Source organism: Neoarius graeffei, chromosome 4, assembly GCF_027579695.1.
Source record: "Neoarius graeffei isolate fNeoGra1 chromosome 4, fNeoGra1.pri, whole genome shotgun sequence".
Lineage (NCBI taxonomy): Eukaryota > Metazoa > Chordata > Actinopteri > Siluriformes > Ariidae > Neoarius > Neoarius graeffei.
Genome location: NC_083572.1, coordinates 48,574,249 through 48,595,463, shown reverse-complemented (window position 1 = coordinate 48,595,463; position 21,215 = coordinate 48,574,249). Strand labels below are relative to the sequence as shown.

The 21,215-nt window shown below is 42.3% G+C and overlaps 1 protein-coding gene across 2 annotated transcripts in view; it reads left to right on the top strand.

Moving 5' to 3' along the window:
- gnb1b (guanine nucleotide binding protein (G protein), beta polypeptide 1b) overlaps positions 1-21,215 on the top strand; it is a 77,329-nt gene that overhangs the window by 5,855 nt on the left and 50,259 nt on the right. The gene's annotated exons all lie outside the window — the stretch shown is intronic.

Below are 21,215 nucleotides of genomic sequence, written 5' to 3'. Positions count from 1 at the left end.
CATCTCGTCGCAGCGCGAGGGGCGCTCTTTCAAAATAAGAGCGGACAGCGCGATTGAAAAAAAAAAACGAATTAAAAAAAAACCACACAGAACAGCTCGTGGGCCAGAAATAGACCCCCCGGGGGCCTAAAATGGCCCGGGGGCCGCTATTTGAGTATGGGGGGTTTAGACTATCTGATGCCCAATGTTTTCTGTTGGTTGAAGAGCACCATATTGCCATTTATCAGCAATAGCTGACTTGTGCCTAGTTATTGAGACAGCATCATAGCATTAGCTTAATTTATGTTAACTAGCTAATAGCATGTTCAGCTTAAGCATTTTGCATGTTAGTACAAGTAGGCATACTTTCAGTTTTTTTTTTGTAGCTTAAATTGAATACCGTACATCATATTCACCTATGTGGTCTATGCTGTGCAGACGTTGGGAGAACAGTTGAGTAATTCCCCCCCCCCTTGGAGAAATAAGACATTTGCTATTTTAAAGACTGAGTCAGCATTACATCAAGAACAAAGAATGTTCAGGTAAAGAACGCTCATGGTGCTGTATTGGTACAAACAGCTTTAGCTAACTTATTGGTGTGGTAAAATGTTTTTAGTGATCTTTTAATATCAAAATGCTCATTGTGTTGTAAATATTCACAGGTTGAGTTAGGATACCCCTGAAATGGTGGATATTTCAACGTTAGGATATTGAATGTATTGTTTTATTGAAGATTACTCATGAATTTTGGAAGGCTGTCAGAACGCTTTGCGTGTGAGCAACAGTACGTGCAAGCACAATGTGCTGCTTTAGAAACCATCAGAACAGGATCATTATCGTAAACTTGCCTCTTAGTTTTTATTAAAATGCTTAAAAGTGCTGACTGCAAAGTCATCTGAAATTTTCACCCCCTTTTTTTTTTTTTTTATATATAAGTTGTGCGTGGTATTTTCCTATGTCCTGTAAGAACAGTATTGTGCAGACAAGAAGTGATCATTTTGATGTGTTGAGGGTTGCTTTCCTCCGTTTTGGAACAGTTTTCCTACCTCTGAAAGGAGATGCGCAGAACATTTTTATTTTTAAATACATTTCTGAGTGGTTAGTATCTCTATCCTTGACTTGTATGCTGCATAAATGGGAATAAAAATATATATATGTTTTCGAGAGTTGAAATCGACCGCAAAGTTGTCATTCGAGCTGCCCCGCTGAGCCAGCCAGCCCTGAGTGCGTGACGTCACAGCGGTAACCGGTTTTAAGGCCGAGGCCTTTGACAGCTATAGACGAAAGTCATAAAAATTTATGGTGAAAGTAAGAAATACCGTTACCGACTTGCTCAACTAAGACTGATTTGACTTCATTGATTGTGGGTTGACTCTCATTAAAACAGGATGGGTGTTATAACTTATGCAGCATACATGTACACAGGGCTTTCCACAAGCGCCGGCTGCCGGCCATACAGCCGACTACACAATTAAGTCCAGCCGGCTACTTTATAATTTTTGTAGCCCACAGGCTCTAAATATTCATTTTCGATTTTAATAAAATTAAATGTGTATCTAACGCACTGACGATGTCAAACTGAACTGCACTCATTTAAGTTGTGATTTGCGCTGTTTGTACCGATGATAACCACAAATTCCCCGCCGACTTCGTTGATCAAGGGAGAGTAACTCCTCTACGGCCCTGACGTGCAGTGTGCGTGTGCACTCGGCGGAGGCAGTAGTGTGTCGGAGGGAACAGAAGCAGAGAACGCTTATTTTGTCTCCGGTAAACCAGTCTTCTCTCGTTCAATTACGTGCTGGCATCAAAAGACACCGCTGGTTGTAAATGAAACCAAACTGAGTGGTTGGAGTGTATTTTCATACACAAATGGAGAAATGTTCGCTGAGTGTTGTGTAGCCACCACTGCAGACCGTTGTCGTTGCTAATTCATAGCATGCTCAGTTGCGTGAATGTGTCATGCACCGAAAATAAGAGATTTACAAGCCAGGAACGCCTCATGATGCAATACGCAAGAAAAGAGAGAAGATTTACTGCCATTTTACTTAGTATTTGAGTAAAGTGAATAAATAAATGGTCTGTGGAAAATACATTTAATCCTGGGAACTGCGTGCACAGGAGTTTTTGTCCCCCCCCCCCCCCCCCCCCCCCCCCCCCCCGGCTGGCTACTTGTTTGTCATGGCTGGCTAGTATGAGCCTTGGTGTACATGCATGCATTTTCACTGATAAAACGTAAAAGGCTAATTAAATAATCAGATGAACTGAGACAATCACGTTCTGAAGCAAATTAAATATCTTATACCGCTAACTTAAACACACAATACAAGTTACATGTATTAATCTAAATGCAGGTAAACATGGTGTTTTTGTTTTGTATCCAAATGAGTCGGAGCGTACCCGTCTGTTCTCGCTTCTTGAAGGCCGACCTTGTGGCCCGTTTTATTTTGAAGCAATCTGACTTTCAGTTGTTCGTTCAGTTCTCCATTCATTCACTTCCACATAAGGGTGAGATGGCAGCAATATCCAGTTTAGAGATAAGACAGCTGCTCCACTCTTTCTCTCCATACTGTGTATTCCACCATTACTGCTTGGCTCAGGCAATTACTAAAACCCGGGATGGAACGGGACGTCACCAGTTTTAGCAACAACCGCGAGGAGGTCACTGCCTGAGTGATATGTCACATTCTGTCCCAGGTTTTAGCAACAACCCTTGGCTCATGCTCCAGGAGGACTAGTGCAACTGAACTCACTTTAAAAAACAAACAAAAAAAGCCCTTTTCTTTAATTGTTGGTACTGCACCCTCTTTCAATATGGGCTTATAGCCAACACTCAACAGATCAGAGGTCTCGTGCGAGTCTTCAGTAAAATGTGCAGAGCAGAGGAGAGACCACTTCGTAGTCGCCCAATATGCCCGTGAACAACTCGCAGTGTCCAGATCTTTGCAGTTTGAACGTTCTTGGGCCATGAATGTAACATAAATCCACCTTCTGTCGTGTTGCTGCACCGGCCAAAAACACATCTACGTGGCATGGTGATAAATTAGCTCAAAATGGAGGATCGGAGTTGCAGTCAGCTGTGTTTTAGTATAGCGGAAATGGCGATGAGACCGATTAGACTTCCTGCTGTGACGTTACAGACGTCAAGGTCATTCACTCAGACCGCTACCTATATAAATCACATCATAAAAATTACTATTAGATTTGTTAATGCTTAAAACTATTCCTGTGCCATTCTTGAGGTCTCATGGCATTTATAAATGAAAGTGAGGCCATGGCTCTGTGTATATGCTTTAAGGGAAACAGTATGGCCCTACGGAAACAACTGAACGTGAGGAGCTTGAGCTAATTAGCATAACTATGGAACTGTGTCGCATGGAGATGGCGGTGTGCAGAAAACATCGTGACTGCATCGACCTCGGAGACTTTAGAGTCGCAGGGATGTAATTTTTGGTTGACATTTGGGAATAGATCTGTAAAACACAAGGACAAGTGTGTGTGTATATATATATGTATGTGTGTGTGTGTGTATATGTGTGTATATGTGTGTATATATATATATATATATATATATATTAAAAAAAATATTTTTTTTATATTTTTGTTACTGCTTATCGTTTCTTTCTCTGTACGATCAAAACATTAGGTGTATAACTCCATGCTCAGACTCGCCAAGACAAGCGCTGCAAATTCTTTCAGGTTTCAGGCCCCTTTCACCCTTTAGTTGATTACAGCGGTTAGTCTGTCCCTTCATGACACACTTTCCATCGCTTTTCTGGCACACTTTCTAGCTGATTCGCGTTCATATTTTCCTTTTCTTTTCCGCTGGCATTGAGTGGAGTCCGCCATGTTTGCCCATGCCGACTTGTTTTGGTTAAAAGTAGGTCAAGTGCTCCACGGCGGTCATGTGATATTGTTGCTCACTTGCTTCAGCAATCTCTGGAATCGTAAAATGCAGAACAAGTTTTATCTCGGCAAAAGTTTACATGTGGGATACACTGTGTACAGCAGCACAACTCCTTAATTTTGACTCGCATCAGTATGAAACATCTCAAAACTCTATCAGCAGTGGAAATCGAACTCCTCCCCCCTCCCTGAATTCAACTTGGCAGTCAGAACCTTTAAGTAGCTTGCTCACTAATGGACCGTGTTCCCACTCGCACTGAATGTGTATTTAAGTTATTCCACGAAATAGTTGTACATGAGCTGATGGCGGACTAGGTGCATAGCGCCGAGTTGGCTATAAGCCGTGTATGATGAGATTGAATGGAATAACTTTTTTTTTTCTATCCAAATTCACTGTATTTTGAGAAACAGAGCATTTTTTTTCTTTTTCGCAAGTTCAATAAATATAAACTTTATACAAAATGTCTGACAATCATTTCCACTTAGAATGTAAACAAACTGGTGAAATGACAGCAGCGTTTTGTGAAAAATGTGATTTCTTGAAAAATAAGACGTTTTTACCATCAAATACTTTTTTTTTATTATTCTGTATTTTGTTGCCCTTTGTATTTTTGGGGGTTTTATTTTCGAGGAGTGTGGTTTTTTTTTTTTTTTTTTTTTTTTTTTTAAATTGCGTCCTCAGTTGATTCAGCAGCGTGTGCTGCCATTTTGTTTTTCTCTACTCATGGTATATAAGCTGATTAGCCTAGTAGTAGAGTAGCCAATCAGTGCGTGATTGCTCATATCCAGTGAATGTGGATGGAATAATTGTGTTGTAATGGAGTCCTGCAGGACTGGGAGCAAAAACAGCAAAGTGAAACTGTTAATCTGTCCCCTGTCGACCGAGTAACATTTTATGGAAATCTTTTAGTTATGGTTCCAGTGGGAATTGGAACCATCAGATTGATGTGACCAGTAGGGATGTTAACCGATGACCGTTTGACCGATGGTTGACTGAATCAACGTCAACCGGTTAAATTTTTTTTTTTTGGCTGTTGGTTAAAAAAAAAATCAATTGTTTTGAAGCTGCTGATTTTGGAGCAGAGAACCTGGAATTCTGTGTTGTAAACGCTTGGGGCATGCCATGCGGTGTAAGGACGACAGCTGACAAATCAGAAACACCCATTCAGTCATGTCCCGCCCTCCCACCCCAGTTGAAGACAGCTGCCACTCGGTGAAAGAAAAGTCTCAGTGTTGGATTACGTTTTACTACGTAACATCTAGGAAACTCTTGACCTATCAAAGAAACAAGAACACGGCGCATGAATGAAGTCGATGGTTGATTAGTCTGGTGAATATTAATGTCAACATAATAATACACAAGATCTGAACTAAAACCTGGTTACTCACTGATGTTACTTAGCATCAGACAGTTGCTATATTAGCTTAGTGGCTAATCAGCTCAGCTCCAGCTATCCCATTCCCAATGGCTGTGCACAATTAGCAGCCATGTAACCGTAATATCAGTAGCTGGAAAACAATTGCAGTATGAGGTCTCTGTGGCTCACTTCGAAGAAAAGTGCCTAGTCCATAGCAGTACGCAATATCAACACACAGCCTACTGCAGTTAACCGTAAACACCAGGGGCCGTATCGCTAAAACGTCCTATCTTCAATGAAAAGTTAAGATGGGACAAGTGTATGGTAGGATTGTTTTCAATAGGCTACTCAATGCAAGCACCGGTAGTGACTGAGCTAAGGCTTGCCGCTTAGAAAATGATGGCAATTTATTGAGAACATGTTCACACTGATATTTTTAATGCCAAGTTGCAACTTAGCAAGGGACACGCACTTTTGTTGATACGGCCGCAGACACAGACCCAGGTGGAGAAGGACAAGGAGGAGGGGTTGAGGGGGGATTTCACGTTTCTCACAATGTCTCTAATGGCCCTTTTCCACTACCCTTTTTCAGCTCACTTCAGCTCCCTTCAGCCCGACACGGCTCGCATTTCGACTACCTCAAAACAGCATGACTCAGCTCACTTCAGCCCTGCTTAGCCCCTAAAACTCGCACGGTTTTGGAGTGGGGCTGAAGCGAGCCAAACCGTGCCGAGTGAGGCTGGGGGCGTGAGCAGACACTCCCCTGTGCACTGATTGGTGAGGAGGAGTGTCCTCACATGCCCACACACGCCCCGCGAGCACGCTGGGATCTGTAAACACCGCAAACCCGGAAGAAGAATTACGAGAATTTCTGAAGCCTTATGCGCCTCGCCTCATCTATACGCTCTTGCCAGTATCTGTTGGCGTTGTCGGTGACAACAAGCCACCGCACCAAGACCAGCAACACTAACGACTCCATGTCCTCCATGTTTGTTTACTATCCGGGTTGTGAGACTACCGCTTAAAAGATCACTGATGTCACTGTTTGTGCCACTTAATGACATCACGTGAAGTCCACCCACTTTCGCTAACTCCACCCAATGTGTCCACCCACTTCCAGCCAGCACGGTTCAGCGCGGTTGTAGTCGAAATGCAACTCCAACAGCCCCACTCAGCCTGACTCAGCACGGCACGGCTCAGCCCGACTCAGCCGCGTTTGTAATGGAAAAGCGGCATAAGCTGGAGCCATTTGTCCTCCGCTCCAATACAAACCCCTCAACATCAGTGCCGCATTTGACTAAATGTTTCGCGCTGTAGAAAAGGTAATGTGAGTGGAGGGCAGCGACTGGGACTGAATGTGCGAATGCTTGCGGTTAGATTTAGAATAGATTCTGATTCCAATTCTAGAATTTTAAACTCGTAGGTTAACTGACTTTAACCGGCTAATGAGGCTTGGTGGTCGGTCAAGATTTTTTATTTTTTTTTTTAGTTTTCGCCATCCCTAGTGACCAGTCGTAATGATGCTGGCGGTGACTTAAATGATTTTGGTGATATTTCGATGGCACTGCCTCAATGTAAAGCAACCGGTGCGAGCTCAAAACATGCCAAAAGGGAGGAAAAATATCAATACAGTGGCACTGCTATATCCTCACGGGATACTTTCCAGTATGGATAGGAGCAAACTTTATATATAAAGTTTTTTTTTTAATACGTTTCATTTATAAACTACACACAGACATCAGCAGTAACTAGTGTTATACTGTAACAAGCTATGTGAATATTCTCTCTTGAAGGAATGAGATTCTGAAATTTCCACTTAATATTTTTATCATGGTTGATGCATGAAGGGAGATGCAAGTACAGAAACCTTTTATTTATACAGGGTAGTCAAAGCAACAAACACCAGGCATGAAGACGAGTAGAAGAGAGGAACACTTTTTTTTTTTTGAAAATAGACAAACAAGTCAAACTAACAGAAGCCGGATTTTAAATAAGGCACATAATAAGTGAAGCTGAAGCAGGTGTGTGTGGGGTTAATGCTGTCTATAAGCAGGGTGTGTGGGAATTGGAGTATCATGCCTGAGCGAGCCAATGGATACGGAGGTCCCTCAGAATAAGCTCAAACTGTAATAAATAGCTTTTGTTTTAACAATATAAATCCTCAATCGGGAAAACGAGGCCTGTTTTAGAAAAAAAAGGCTCATTGAGCTTAACAAAGGGGTGAAAAATTAAATTAAACTATTGGCCCTTTTCCACTACCCTTTTTCAGCTCACTTCAGCCCGACACGGCTCGCGTTTCGACTACCTCAGAACAGCACGACTCAGCTCGCTTCAGCCCTGCTCAGCACCCAAAACTCGCACGGTTTTGGAGTGGGGCTGAAGCGAGCCAAACCGAGCCGAGTGGGGCTAGGGGCGTGAGGAGACACTCCCCTGTGCACTGATTGGTGAGGAGGAGTGTCCTCACATGCCCACACACGCCCCGCGAGCACGCTGGGATCTGTAAACACCGTAAACCCGGAAGAAGAAGAATTACGAATTACGAGAATTTCTGAAGCCTTATGCGCCTCGCCTCATCTATACGCTCTTGCCAGTATCTGTTGGCGTTGTCGGTGACAACAAGCCACAGCACCAAGACCAGCAACACTAACGACTCCATGTTTATTGTTTACTATCCGGGTCGTGAGACTACCGCTTAAAAGATCACTGATGTCACTGTTTGTGCCGCCTAACGACATCACGTGACGTCCACCCACTTTCACTAACTCCACCCAATGTGTCCACCCACTTCCAGCCAGCACGGTTCAGCGCGGTTGTAGTCGAAATGCAACTCCAACAGCCCCACGCAGCTCGACTCAGCCCAACTTGGCCGCGTTGGTAGTGGAAAAGCGGCATATGTTCAAATTACCACATTTCTGGGTTTCCTGTGCACTACAAAGTCCAGTTTCTGAAATAGATGTCCATTACTCCATTTAACTTGTAGCACTAGTTTTACTGTGAGGCAGGCACATTGTATATAAAATGTATTTTTAATAAAAACTATAAAGAGCATCGATTTTGATGGGTGCTCTTATTTCTGGCCACATAGCAGAAGAAAACGGGTAGTTCCATTGACCTTTTATCATTTTTGTTTAGAAGCATAGATGCGAGAAATCAAAATGAAACCAGCCAGATATGTCTTGACCTACTAAATGGTAAACAAGTGGGTTTCAGATAAAGGGATGCGACAGTCTTTTGCTACAAGACATCAGTTTTGTTCATTTGTTAACCAGAAGCAGTGAAATGCATTTTTTTTTTGTTCTGTTTATATCTCTGTAAAGAGAGACATGTTTCACGTTTTGAAGAAATTGGCAAGTTACACTTTTTTTTTTTTTTTTTTTAAACAGCCAGCCAAAAAGTGTAACGCTCCTGACGGTTTTAAAGTGTTTTGAAAAAGCTTTCACCCCACCGTGTTGGTGACTCACGGCTAGCAGCAGATCAGAAGAGCAACAAATGTGGAATTGAAAAAAGGTCACGGGTTTGGCATTTAGGGTAATTTTCAAGCAACGATGATGCTGTATTTTTGGTAAAGAGAAATTAGTTACATTTGTTATAGGTCAACACATTTAGTGCCAGCTGGTCCAACAAGGTTCTCAACAACTGTGGCTCTAAGAATTGAACAACCAGTTTGATATAGCATTGGTCATCTGTCAAAGTACCAGTAAAATTAAGCAGGTTACTGTTGAATTAAGAGCATTAAAATTGTCATGTCAAAAGCATAATTCTGATGTTTGACACTTTGAAGGAGCATAACTTTGGCTGCTTTCAAGATTGTCTTTGGTGTAAGGACTTTTTGGAGAACTGCTTCCATTTGCAACAGATAGTGCAGAGTTGAGCCCTCTCAATAGAACTTGACAAAACTCTTGAAAATCTCCAGCTTTCCGAATAGAGAGAGAATTTTTTCGGATTTTTCACGTTCCTAGACGCGGCGTAATACTTCGCATCGTCCTTGCATAGGCGCAGTCCTTAAATAGCCCAAACATAGTTCATTGATTAAAAACAGGTGTTCTTTGTTAACGGCGTGCGTGCTGGAGCTCGTTAGGCGTGCGCGCGCCCAAGGCGTGCCTTCAGGTGCACGTGCTAAGGCGCGCAGGACTGATACCGTTCTGCACAAGCGCAACGCGATTGCACTAGAAAGCATGTTCAAGCTGCCAGTGTAGCTGCAGTCTTTTTAGTTGCGAATTACCAGTATTTCCTCGTGTTAATAATTCGCTGTGTCAAAACAAGCAAAACTTTCTTCCTTCTTTCGACGTGAAGAGAGGTAAGCAATTTATTATATATTTTTTTCCATCAAAGTTGCATTTTGTGGCTTCGAAGCCAAGTTTTAGTGCCGTTTCTAGAACGCATCAAGAAAACGTGGAAGAAACAGCAATAATGGAAGAGCCGGTTTCTAAGCTGCCTAAAACTAGCAAAGGTAATTATTTTTTGTTACGTAATGTACTCAGGCTGCCAGTCAGTGTGTGACACACACACACACACACACACACACACACACACACACACACACACCTGAGAAATCCTAGCTACGCCCCTGATTTACATGAGAAATTAGGTATTAATTGGTGTGTTTAAATTTACAGACAATACGAGCTAATGTAAACAATTGTCTTCAACTCGCATAAATATGAATTGGAAATTTTTAGTTCACTTTAGCTTCTGCAAACGCACAACTCTACTAAAAGATTGATAAACGAGGCTCAATGTCCCCAACATTGAAACCCGAAAGCTTTAGAAACTCTAACAGACCTTTACTTTTTAACAGCACTGTTTTGGGATTTTGCTGAGTTTACCTTCAACTGTCTGATTTTTTTCCAAAGTAATGAACTGTGTAGGCAGGAAAATCACTGCGTTTTCTAAGTGCACTCCTGAAAATTACTCCTTAACTAGGGGAATTAAATGTGATATTTGACATGTTAATCATTAATGTACATGAAAGAAAAAGGCTTAAGTTATAACTTGTTTTAGTGAAAATAAGTACTAAAATGCACTAGAATGCAGGGTTTTGCGTGTTATTAAAATATTTTCAGGGGACATTGGTGTCCCCCCCCAAAAAAAAAGAAAAACTTAAGAAAACGTAGTAATTCATCAACCTGATTTTGATGGCTTTTGACTAGGGATCGACCGATATGTTTTTTTCAGGGCCGATACCGATTATTATGGAATTGGGATGCCGATAACCGATATGTGCAACCGATAAATGTAAACATTATAATTCACATGAAATTAAACATAGCACACACTGACAAAGACCTTCATATCCATGAAATGTATGTTTAATTGTAAAATTGAACATGAAATTTTGTGCATGGAGATGCCAGCAGCATTTGTACAATAAAGTCAAACATTAGTTAGAATAAAATGAGAAATAAAATAATAATAAAATATTCACCAATAAAAAAAAAATCACTCCCTACTATATTATAGCTCACCATTTTCAGTGGAAAATAAATGAAAATACACTCTGGATTCTTTTACACTAAGAACTAAGTAAGACTTACCAACTTCAAGTAGTTTTTAAATAACAAACCAAGTGTAGGGAGCTGCCTGCAGCATTTTTTAAAAAGTAAAATCAAACGTACAGTAAAGTCGGCTATCACTCCCTATTAGGAGCGGCTGCTCCTTTAAGAGTATATCGCTTTCCGAATCAGAAGCGCTAGCGAGGAGAATCACTTGCGCAAGAATTATAAATACTAGTCACACCTGGCTTGTTTAAATGTTCAAACAGCGCTTTATAAAGTTGCCTTGACTACCTCTCTGTATGGCTGTCATTCTACTGTTCGAGTAGAACTACTGACACATTCACAACGTTTCCAGACGGGGATTTAAAAATGACTGCAGCCTACGTTATGCTGTTTCAGCGAGACTAGTTGGTTGTAGGCTAATTCAAGCGCTTCCTTCCGTAAGCTAAGTTTGCCTGGCTACACAGATGCAAATGGACAATTTTAATGAGTAGTAGATGAAGAATGTAAACATATAATGATGATGTGCTTTTGCAACTTGTGTGTTTGTGACTTATTGCGGGAAAAGCAGCGTGTCCTTACCTTGATACGGGCGCCTTGAAACAGTTCAGTGTGTTTAGCTGCGCGTGTGGATTGGCTATATCTCTTGTGCCAAACAAATCAGATGTTGTGGTGGGCGGGACCGTGTTCTTGAACTCAGAGAGGCGAGTGCAGGAAAGGACGTGCAGTGACAGTCGCGTTAGGAACGAAATGGCTGCAAAAAGGCATGTTATCGGCATATCGGTGGAAATTATGGCCGATACCGATAACCCTAAAAATGCAGAATGTCGGCCCGATATATCAGCCAGGCCGATTATCGGTCGACCCCTACTTTTGACCATATGATTGTACGTGCAAACGACGAATATGTACTGCCACAGGGAATCTGACCACAAGTACAAGGCAACACCTCAAACACTTGACCACCGGACAACACAATCTTTATCATTGACACAGATGGGTTTTTATCAGCGCTTATTTTTAATTTGCTTTTTTTTTTTAAAAAAAAAGGGATTTAACAACACATTTTATGGAAAATATTCATTAGTGTCAGGTCAGAGTCCAGATGGACTTTGCTACTGGTAACAGTGTAACCCAGTGCAACCTGCCGCATGGACGAGTGATTGGCGTCTAAACCGGCTCCCCCACCAGTGTATGCTGGAGAGGAGGGTGACATCACCCAGCAGGACTTAAAAACAAGACCTGGTCAAAGGGCGCATGAGCTCCTTGTGAGTCAAAAGGCCAACACGCCAACCAAGCCAGGTGACCTGTGGTATGACCAGGCTTTTGTCTAAACCGGGGAACAGGGGCGCTGCGCCCTCTTACACTCGGCGTGCGCCCCCTTACTGAAATGCCGATTGAACCCCAAGTCACACTTAGGCCATGCACTTGTATGCTACTGCCCAACATGCAATCTTTCTCAAAACGATCTTTTCTCTGTGAAAACATCCCAGCAACACCATGCGACAATGTGTCTGATCATCAAATACGTTATAATTACTCCAAAAATATTCCAATCATAGTAGATACACCGCCAGACGGTGCAAAAACAATCCGAATTGGTGTTTTCCAGACTGAGGCGCCATGTCGTTTAGTTGTTTACTTGTCGCGGCTGCTCTCGCGAGATTTGACATGGGTTACGTACAAGGTCAGCTGACTTGTAGAGCGAGATTTCTCGAGACTGAATGACCTTTCACCCACCGGCGCGGGAGCTTTTGACAGAAGTAGTTCGCGAGGAGTTTTTGTTGACGCTTGGGCATTTAAAGATGTCATCCCGCGGCACGAAGCGGAAGAAAGCCAAAGACTGTCCGGGGCAGAAGATGATTACTTTTTCAATGTTGACAATCTGTTACAATTTCCCTGTCAGCCTCAGAATGTCCCATTGTAGCTTCCAATTTTTCAAAGGCTTCGCACGGCGGAGGGGACGGACGGACAACCGGCCGTAACTATATGGTAGTAACGTAAAGTGAAAGCGTTGGTTTGCTGCTGTCCACCAGGCACCCAGCAGAGTCACACCATAATAAATGTCATGGTGGTGTTTCTGGTGCATGTCATGCGGTGTCAAAGAAACAAATGTGTTCGTAACTGCAATTTGTATCTCATTATTGGTTTCACTGTTGGAAGACAATGCAGCAATTGAAATACCGTGACCGAGGTCAATATTTTCAAGGCCTAGGTCATGGTATTTCACGATATGGACCGACATTAATCTGGTAAATAATATACTTTTTTTTTTCTTTACCAAATTCTAACAGAAAATGAGAGCGCCTGAAAGGGGAAACCATATTTAGAACAAACCTGCTACAAGCTCGTTTTCGGCTTTCCTCTGATATGTTTTCTTTTATTTTGTCTTTATCAGGGTAGTAAAACTCGCTTTTGCTGTGAACACTCATCGCTATCCATGCTGTAAAATTAATGCTGTTATACTGAGGAGTGAAAATAAATGTTGACAAATTGCTACTATGTTTGTTGTGAACGAGCGAGTCGCTGAAGGTCTGTAACCCGCGTCCGGATCGTGGGATTCCGGACCGCTCGCGAGCCAATCAGAGCGCACGATTTCATGGAAACCAGACCGTGAAAAAAGCTATAATTATTCGATTCAGGTGGATTTTGTGCCCTTGCAAATATTTTGCTCATCAGGAACTCCACTTTTAGGCAGTGCACATGTATAGCTAGCATCGTATCTGGTCTTGCATGGTTCACACACTGTTGCATTCCATTAAATAGTCCAGTGGGAATGAAAAAAATGCTTGTTCTCTTTTAAATCTTATTTAATTTTAACAGTAATGGATTTTGGATCTTTGACGCGAACATTAACTGAAGCCGTTGACCTGTAATTGCATGGTTTCTTGCATTGTGCTGCTGCTACATGATTGGCTGATTCAGTAACTGCATGAATGTACAGGCTTTCCTGTTAAGGGGTGGGTGTGTTTTTATATAAAAGTGTCTGTAAATGTGTATGTGTGTGGAACGGCGTGAAAGGATTGATTAGTGACTTATCTCCCATAACCCGGTACGGAACAGGACTGAACAGTACAGTCACGTATTTTCTTATTTGCCTTCCGGGTTTTTATATGCTGTTCCATCCCATGTAAAACAGTGTTCTGTCCCGTGATACCATTTTTGTGACATTTATTTGCATAATCCATCATCTTACTTTTTTGTTCCAGTTTCAGAGAAATCGGTCACGTCCACCATTTTATTAATCGGTACTTACATTAGTCACCTCGCCTTTATAGATGAACCCGTCCCGTCATGTATGATAGTTATAAGAAAAATAAAATATTTAGTAGTTTTGTCAAAACATATAAGCACATTTCTTTGTGACGTCGCGCCGAGGTATATTCCGTAATTGGAGTTCTGGGCTTTTAGATCAATTTTGATTGAAAATATTGTGAATATAACGTTAATACAATGTGACTGAATAATCAAAGAATACATGACGGTGATGCGTGCAAGTACAAGATGTTAAGTATGAAACCCCTGAATATTTAGAAAACGTAACGTTATTGTAATGTACCGTCCCGTTCCGGTTCATACTTTCCGTACCGGGTTATGGGAGACTCCATTAGTGGCAATTAAGTTGCAATGGCGATGTAATTGGTTAAAAGTATACTTGGTGTTTCAGAGAATCTGGGCAAAAGAAACAACTGCTTTTGCAAAGACAGATTTTCAGCGTTGTGGCCTTTTGAGGATTAAAGATTTACTCTCTGTGGGCTTTATCTTTTTAGGATTACTGGCTTGGTAAGCGATCGTGCCGATTATCTTTTATTCTGTTATGCGGTTGAAGAATTACTCACTCAGTGTAACGAGTGTTGTCTGTTCTTTTTACTACCACTGCTACTTTTGAAATCCTTGTTTTATAGCGCTTCCATACCAGAGTATCATGATGCATAGTCCGTCGTCCCCTCCAAATTTCTTAGAGCTCAACAATTAAATCCTTCAGTGTGCAAACTGTCACCATAGAGTGAAAGTGTGTTCATGTTTATGAAGTTTCCTGCACATAGTTTGTGATGCTTTAAATAATGACTTGTTTTCCAGCAGGCTGGTCGCACATCTCTCAGTATAGCTTTGTTTAGAAGTTATTTTTACCATCAAATAAAGATGTCGCATTATTAATAAAAAATTCCATTAAACATTAATGTTCTGAGGGCGGCACGGTGGTGTAGTGGTTAGCGCTGTCGCCTCACAGCAAGAAGGTCTGGGTTCGAGCCCCGGGGCCGGCGAGGGCCTTTCTGTGCGGAGTTTGCATGTTCTCCCCGTGTCCGCGTGGGTTTCCTCCGGGTGCTCCGGTTTCCCCCACAGTCCAAAGACATGCAGGTTAGGTTAACTGGTGACTCTAAATTGACCGTAGGTGTGAATGAGAGTGTGAATGGTTGTCTGTGTCTATGTGTCAGCCCTGTGATGACCTGGCGACTTGTCCAGGGTGTACCCCGCCTTTCGCCCGTAGTCAGCTGGGATAGGCTCCAGCTTGCCTGCGACCCTGTAGGACAGGATAAAGCGGCTACAGATAATGAGATGAGATTAATGTTCTGATGTAAGCCTGTATCTTGTAGTTTGAGGCTTGTGGGATGTGTACTTTGCCTGTCATGCTCTCTAAGATTAAAACTGGTACAGTTTAAACTATAGATAGCGCACACATTAAGAATGTGAAGTTTTCCTACCCGTATACATGTCATTAAGAGGGTACCTTTTTCCTATTCATGTTTTCACTGTAGTTTCATGTGTCAGTAAACTTTTTCCACTAAATTTAAACAGTAAAAACGTTTTTGATGTAAGTATTACTGCAAAATACCATTTCAAGTGGCTACAAACACCTCAGATTACGAAGTTATTTTTTTTGCAAAACAAAAAATTGCTTGGATAGAAACCTGGCTAATTCCTCGTTTATACTGGGGGGGGGGATAATTTAGAGTAACCCTTCCACTTGTTTTTAGGAGGTCGGAGAAAACCGGGCTACTCTGAGAGAACCTGAAGTTGTGCTTTAAAGTGCTGATGACACGTTTTTGACATCTTTGGCGATGTTTTATAACAAAAGTAATTCCCGATGATCCATATATTAATTCACGAAAGCGCCTATTTTACAAGTTATGATAAACGCGGCTATTTGGGCGGGGCTGCAGCACCCAGGAGACGGAGGAGGAGGAGGAGGAGCTATATGACGTCAGCGAAAGAACCTTCCTCCTAACTTACCAGTTTGTTGTTGATGCGACAGGTGTTCAGTTTGTCATTATTAGTATTACTATACTAATATATGTGTGTGTTGTGTTGTGTTGCCGGCTTTTGCTCCAAAACCCCCAAGGATGGGGTAAGTTTATTCAAGTTTCCCAGAGATCCTGAGCTGCATGCGAAGTGGGTGAAGCAAGTCAGGCGCACTTGTGACAAGTGGAAGCCCTCACCAACATCCGTCCTGTGCTCTGAACATTTCTATTTGGATTGTTTTGACACCCTTCCCAGCTTAAAAGAATCTCTTGGGTGTTCAGTTCATCACAAACGTGTGTTACTACCATCAGCAGTGCCTACACAGTGTTGCCAGATTGGGACTTTTCCCGCCCAGCTGAGCGGTTTCAAGTGCATTTTGGTGGGTTTTGAACATATTTTGGGCTGGAAAACGTCAGCAGTATCTGTTGCCAGTACTGTTGCCAGATACTGCTGAAGTTTTCCAGCCCAAACTATGTTCAAAACCCACCAAAATGCACTTGAAACCGCTCAACTGGGCGGTAAAAATCCCAATCTGGCAACACTGCCAGTATTCCGGAGGGGGTCTACTAATAGCTATGCCGGATCCAAAGACAGTCCTCCTGTCAGAACATGTGTTGTGAAACGACATAAGATAAAGGTACGTAGAGCTATAGATTCTACATGATGATCATAAATGTAATCATAAAGTCGGCGTAATATCAGTCATGTATTTGCTTGTGAAAGCTTGCGGCTTTCATGTAACTGCCGCCTAGCAACGAGAGGCAAAGGGTAAAGAGGGTAGGCTATCATAGATTCTATTCGGAAGAGATCAACACAATTCTAGACTCCCAGAAGAGGAAGAGCTAGCACTAGAGTTCACCGGTGTTTTCATGCGCCATTTCCATTGAGTAGAACCAGAGTAGAACCAGAGGATGTCTGAGTAGAACAGCCAGTGAACCGCAGCGTGTTCTTCCGCTGACATCACAACATGGCCGCGAGCCACGGACCCAGTTTTCTTGCGCTGTGCAATTAAAAGTTGGATATTTGCATAACAACAGCTTCTTTTCACGTAATTATAACAGAAATCTAACATGTTTGCCATGTTGTATAGTTTATTTAAGAAATTGCAGAGTCATGTTCATGTCATCAGCCCTTTAACTGTAGTTAACGAAAATGATTTTAAACTGAAATATCATTTTAGTTTGAGAATTTCTGACTTTTTAATCATAAATGTTTTGAGACTAGCATGCATTTAAATGGGGAGACATAGTGGGTGGCATTACTGCTTCACATTTCCAGGGTCCTTGCTTTGATCCTGAACACGTGTGTGTGTGTGTGTGTGGAGGTTCACTTCATCTGTGCCCATGTTGATTTCCTCTGGGTTCAAACATGCTGATGGGTGGTTTGGCTGCTCTAAATTGCCCCAGGGTGTGATTTGTGTGTGACTGGTGCCCTGCAATAGATGTCCCATCCAGGTTTTTTTTTTTTCTTCCTTCTTTCCTGCTTCACACAATCCTGGGCTAGACTCTGGCTCCATCATGACTAGGAATAGCCAAATCTTCTCGTTTTGGTAACTGTTAACACCAGTAAAAATTTCCTGAGCAGACATTTTAAGCTTAGCATACAGTGGGTATAGAAAATAATCGCTCCCTTCAAAACATTCACATTTTGTGGCTTTATTATGGCCTGAAATGAAAGCGCGTTCACACGCACATTTTTCCAGCTTTACTCAGTGCAACTTGTGCTGCTTTTCCACTACAAACGCAGCTGAGTCGGGCTGAGCCGAGTCGAGCTGAGCGGGGCTGTTGGAGTTGCATTTCGACTACAACCGCGCTGAACCGTGCTGGCTGGAAGTGGGTGGACACATTGGGTGGAGTTAGCGAAAGTGGGTGGACGTCAGGTGATGTCATTAAGCAGCGCAAACAGTGACATCAGTGATCTTTTAGTCTCACAACCCGAATAGTAAACAATAAACATGGAGGACATGGAGTCGTTAGTGTTGCTGGTCTTGGTGCTGTGGCTTGTTGTCACCGACAACGCCAACAGATACTGGCAAGAGCGTATAGATGAGGCGAGGCGCATAAGGCTTCAGAAATTCTCGTAATTCGTAATTATTCTTCCTCTGGGTTTGCGGTGTTTACAGATCCCAGCGCGCTCGCGGGGCGTGTGTGGGCATGTGAGGACACTCCTCCTCACCAATCAGTGCACAGGGGAGTGTCTGCTCACGCCCCCAGCCTCACTCGGCTCAGTTTGGCTCGCTTCAGCCCCACTCCAAAACAGTGCGAGTTTTAGGGGCTAAGCAGGGCTGAAGCGAGCTGAGTCGTGCTGGTTTTTGGTAGTCGAAACGCGAGCCGTGTCGGGCTGAAGCGAGCTGAAGTGAGCTGAAAAAGGGTAGTGGAAAAGGGCCATTATAACTTCCAAGTGAAAGAGATGATGGCAACAGTCTGGGGGGGGGGGGACCCTCAGTGAAATTTTTCCCCCCTCCCCCCACGGCACTTGTAAACTCAATTGTGTAATCAATCACCTGCTCCATTGCTAAAAGTCTAAAGTCCTTCCCGCACCGTATGGCGCATTAGGCGGTGCCGATCTCTGTTTTTGTAGCCGTCAGCCTCTCGCCTATTACATAGCATGCCTTGCCAGACGGCAGTAGGTACCATTTTTGATTCTTTGGCATGACCCAGTGCGAATAGAACTCGCGATCTTCCGATCGAGGCAGACATGCTAACCACTAGGCCAACTCGTAATTGGCTTCCACCTGTGATTGGTTGTTGTAATTTGGATTAGTTCAGCATTTAAAAAAAAAACAGCTATTCCTAGAGCATTCCAGTGCTTTTGTAGTACAACTTGAAGCAAATCTACTATGTTAAGCTGTAAACTGGTACAGTGGCTAAACACTTTTTTTTTTTTTTTTTTTTTTTTTTTTTAGAAGATCTCAGAGATCAAGTTGTGGACAGGCAAGTCAGGAGATTGATGTAAAAAGACTTTTAAAGGCTTTATTAACCCCTAGGAGCACAGTAATGTCCATAATTAAGAAGTGGAAAGTGTTCGGTACTGCACTGCATCCCTGCTATCACAAACTCCTTGGGGGACTTCCAAAAGGTTTGTAATACTGAAATGGACCCACTTGTCGCACCACTGACTTGCTCTTATGTAAAACAAGACCAGATGTATTTAATTTATTTGCGTTTAATTCACTTACATATTTACGAAGTAAAGGAAAAGTTGCACTCACCATTGTTTGCTTGCTGCATTTTCTTTCTTTTCAGCCCATGATGTTAATTGCAGTTATGGGTGAAATCTTGGTGCCATTTTTTTCTTTTGCTTTTAAAAGTTGAAATTGAGTTTTTCAGGCTGCCATATTCTTTAGACAAGTTCCTTGGTTTCTCACCACGCTTTAGATGGTCCAGGATACGAAGTTTGGCTGATGGTGTCTTGTCCATGCATGTGCAGCAGTGTGCCTCGAACTGCTACTCACTTCACATGCTGAGTGCCATGAGAATGAATTGTCATGCATCTGTTCCAGATTAGTGCCCAATCACAGCATGCATATAAGGACTCTCCAGGGCTTTCCACAAGTGCCGGCTGCCGGCCATACAGCCGACTGCACAATTAAGTCCAGCCGGCTACTTTAATGACTATTTTTGTAGCCCACAGGCTCTAAATATTAATTTTCGATTTTAATAAAATGAAATGTTTATCTAATGGACTGACGATGTCAAACTGAACCGCACTCATTTAAGTTGTGATTCGCGCTGTTTGTACCGATAATAACCACAAATTCCCCACCGACTTTGTTGATCAAGGGAGAGTAACTCATCTACGGCCCCGGCATGCGGTGTGTGCGTGCGCACTCAGCGGAGGCAGTAGTGTGTCGGGGCTGTCGGAGGCGACATCGGAGGGAACAGAAGCAGAGAACGCTTATTTTGTCTCCGGTAAACCAGTCTTCTCTCGTTCAATTACGTGCTGGCATCAAAAGACACCGTTGGTTGTAAATGAAACCAAACTGAGTCGTTGGAGTGTATTTTCATACACAAATGGAGAAATGTTCGCTGAGTGTTGTGTAGCCACCGCTGCAGACCGTTGTCTTGGTTAATTCATAGCATGCTCAGCTGCGTGAATGTGAACTGCGTGCACAGGAGTTTTTGTGTTTACTACCCCCCCCCGGCTACTTATTTGTCATGGCTGGCTAGTATGAGCCTTAGTGGAAAGCCCTGACTCTCACTACACACAGACTTTGAAGTACACGTGTTGTACCTTGTGTCTCATGTTACTAAGCATTTTGTAGCACTTTTGTTAATGTTTTGGATTTGGCTGTCTGTCTCCGCCTTTGATGTCCTGTCTGTGCCTCACTTGATATATGATTACCGATTTGGATCTGTTTGCCAGCGTGTTTTTTAAATAATTCGGAATTCCCTTTACTGTCTATCTGCGCATCTCAGAATGACACAGGATAATGGGCGAACTAGATTTTTTTTTTTTTTTCCGGGGAGGGGAGGTTTGTTTTAAACAGTGCAGTGATTGGTTTTATTGCAATATTTTATATTGGCTGTGTGTGTATTTTGTTATAAATCATTCTTAGAATACAGTGGCACTTTAAGATTAGATAAGAAATCTAGCCATACGTTTCAAAACACTGCACTTTAATTTCAAGTGAAAAAATACATCCTCACTCTCAGGGATTAGAAGAGTTTTTGATTCGGTTTTTGTATATAGGTGGTTGGTTGGTCGCCACATAAAAGTTTAAGTTTTAACACACACATCTGTTCAAAAGTAAGCTTTAAGAACTCATTTTTATTTCTTCCAATTATGAAAACTCTGTATGTGACAAAAGACACCTGGTTCCTCTAGATGCCACAACATGGCAGCAAACACTCCTGACACTTTGTATAAATACTGTAGTAAATAAAAAAGCTGTTGAAATCATCCATGTCTTCCCTCTTGCTGTTTCAAAATACTACCTGGCTTTTCATCAGAGATTGTTCATAAAATGTGCTTATGTCAACTCAAACTCAGTTTGTGCATGATTATTTCATTGTAACTATAATTTTAACCTCTCTTAAATGCTGTATCCTAAACTATGTTTACTTAAGGTAAATAGTAGGCTATATGCCCAAATACAGAGTACTTAAGATTTAAAAAAAAAAAAACGCAATACGTACCGAACCGCAGACCTCAAACCGCAATACGTACCAAACCGCGATTTTTGTGAACCGTGCCACCCCTAGTGTGTGTATATGTGGATGGATAAGAAATCACAATG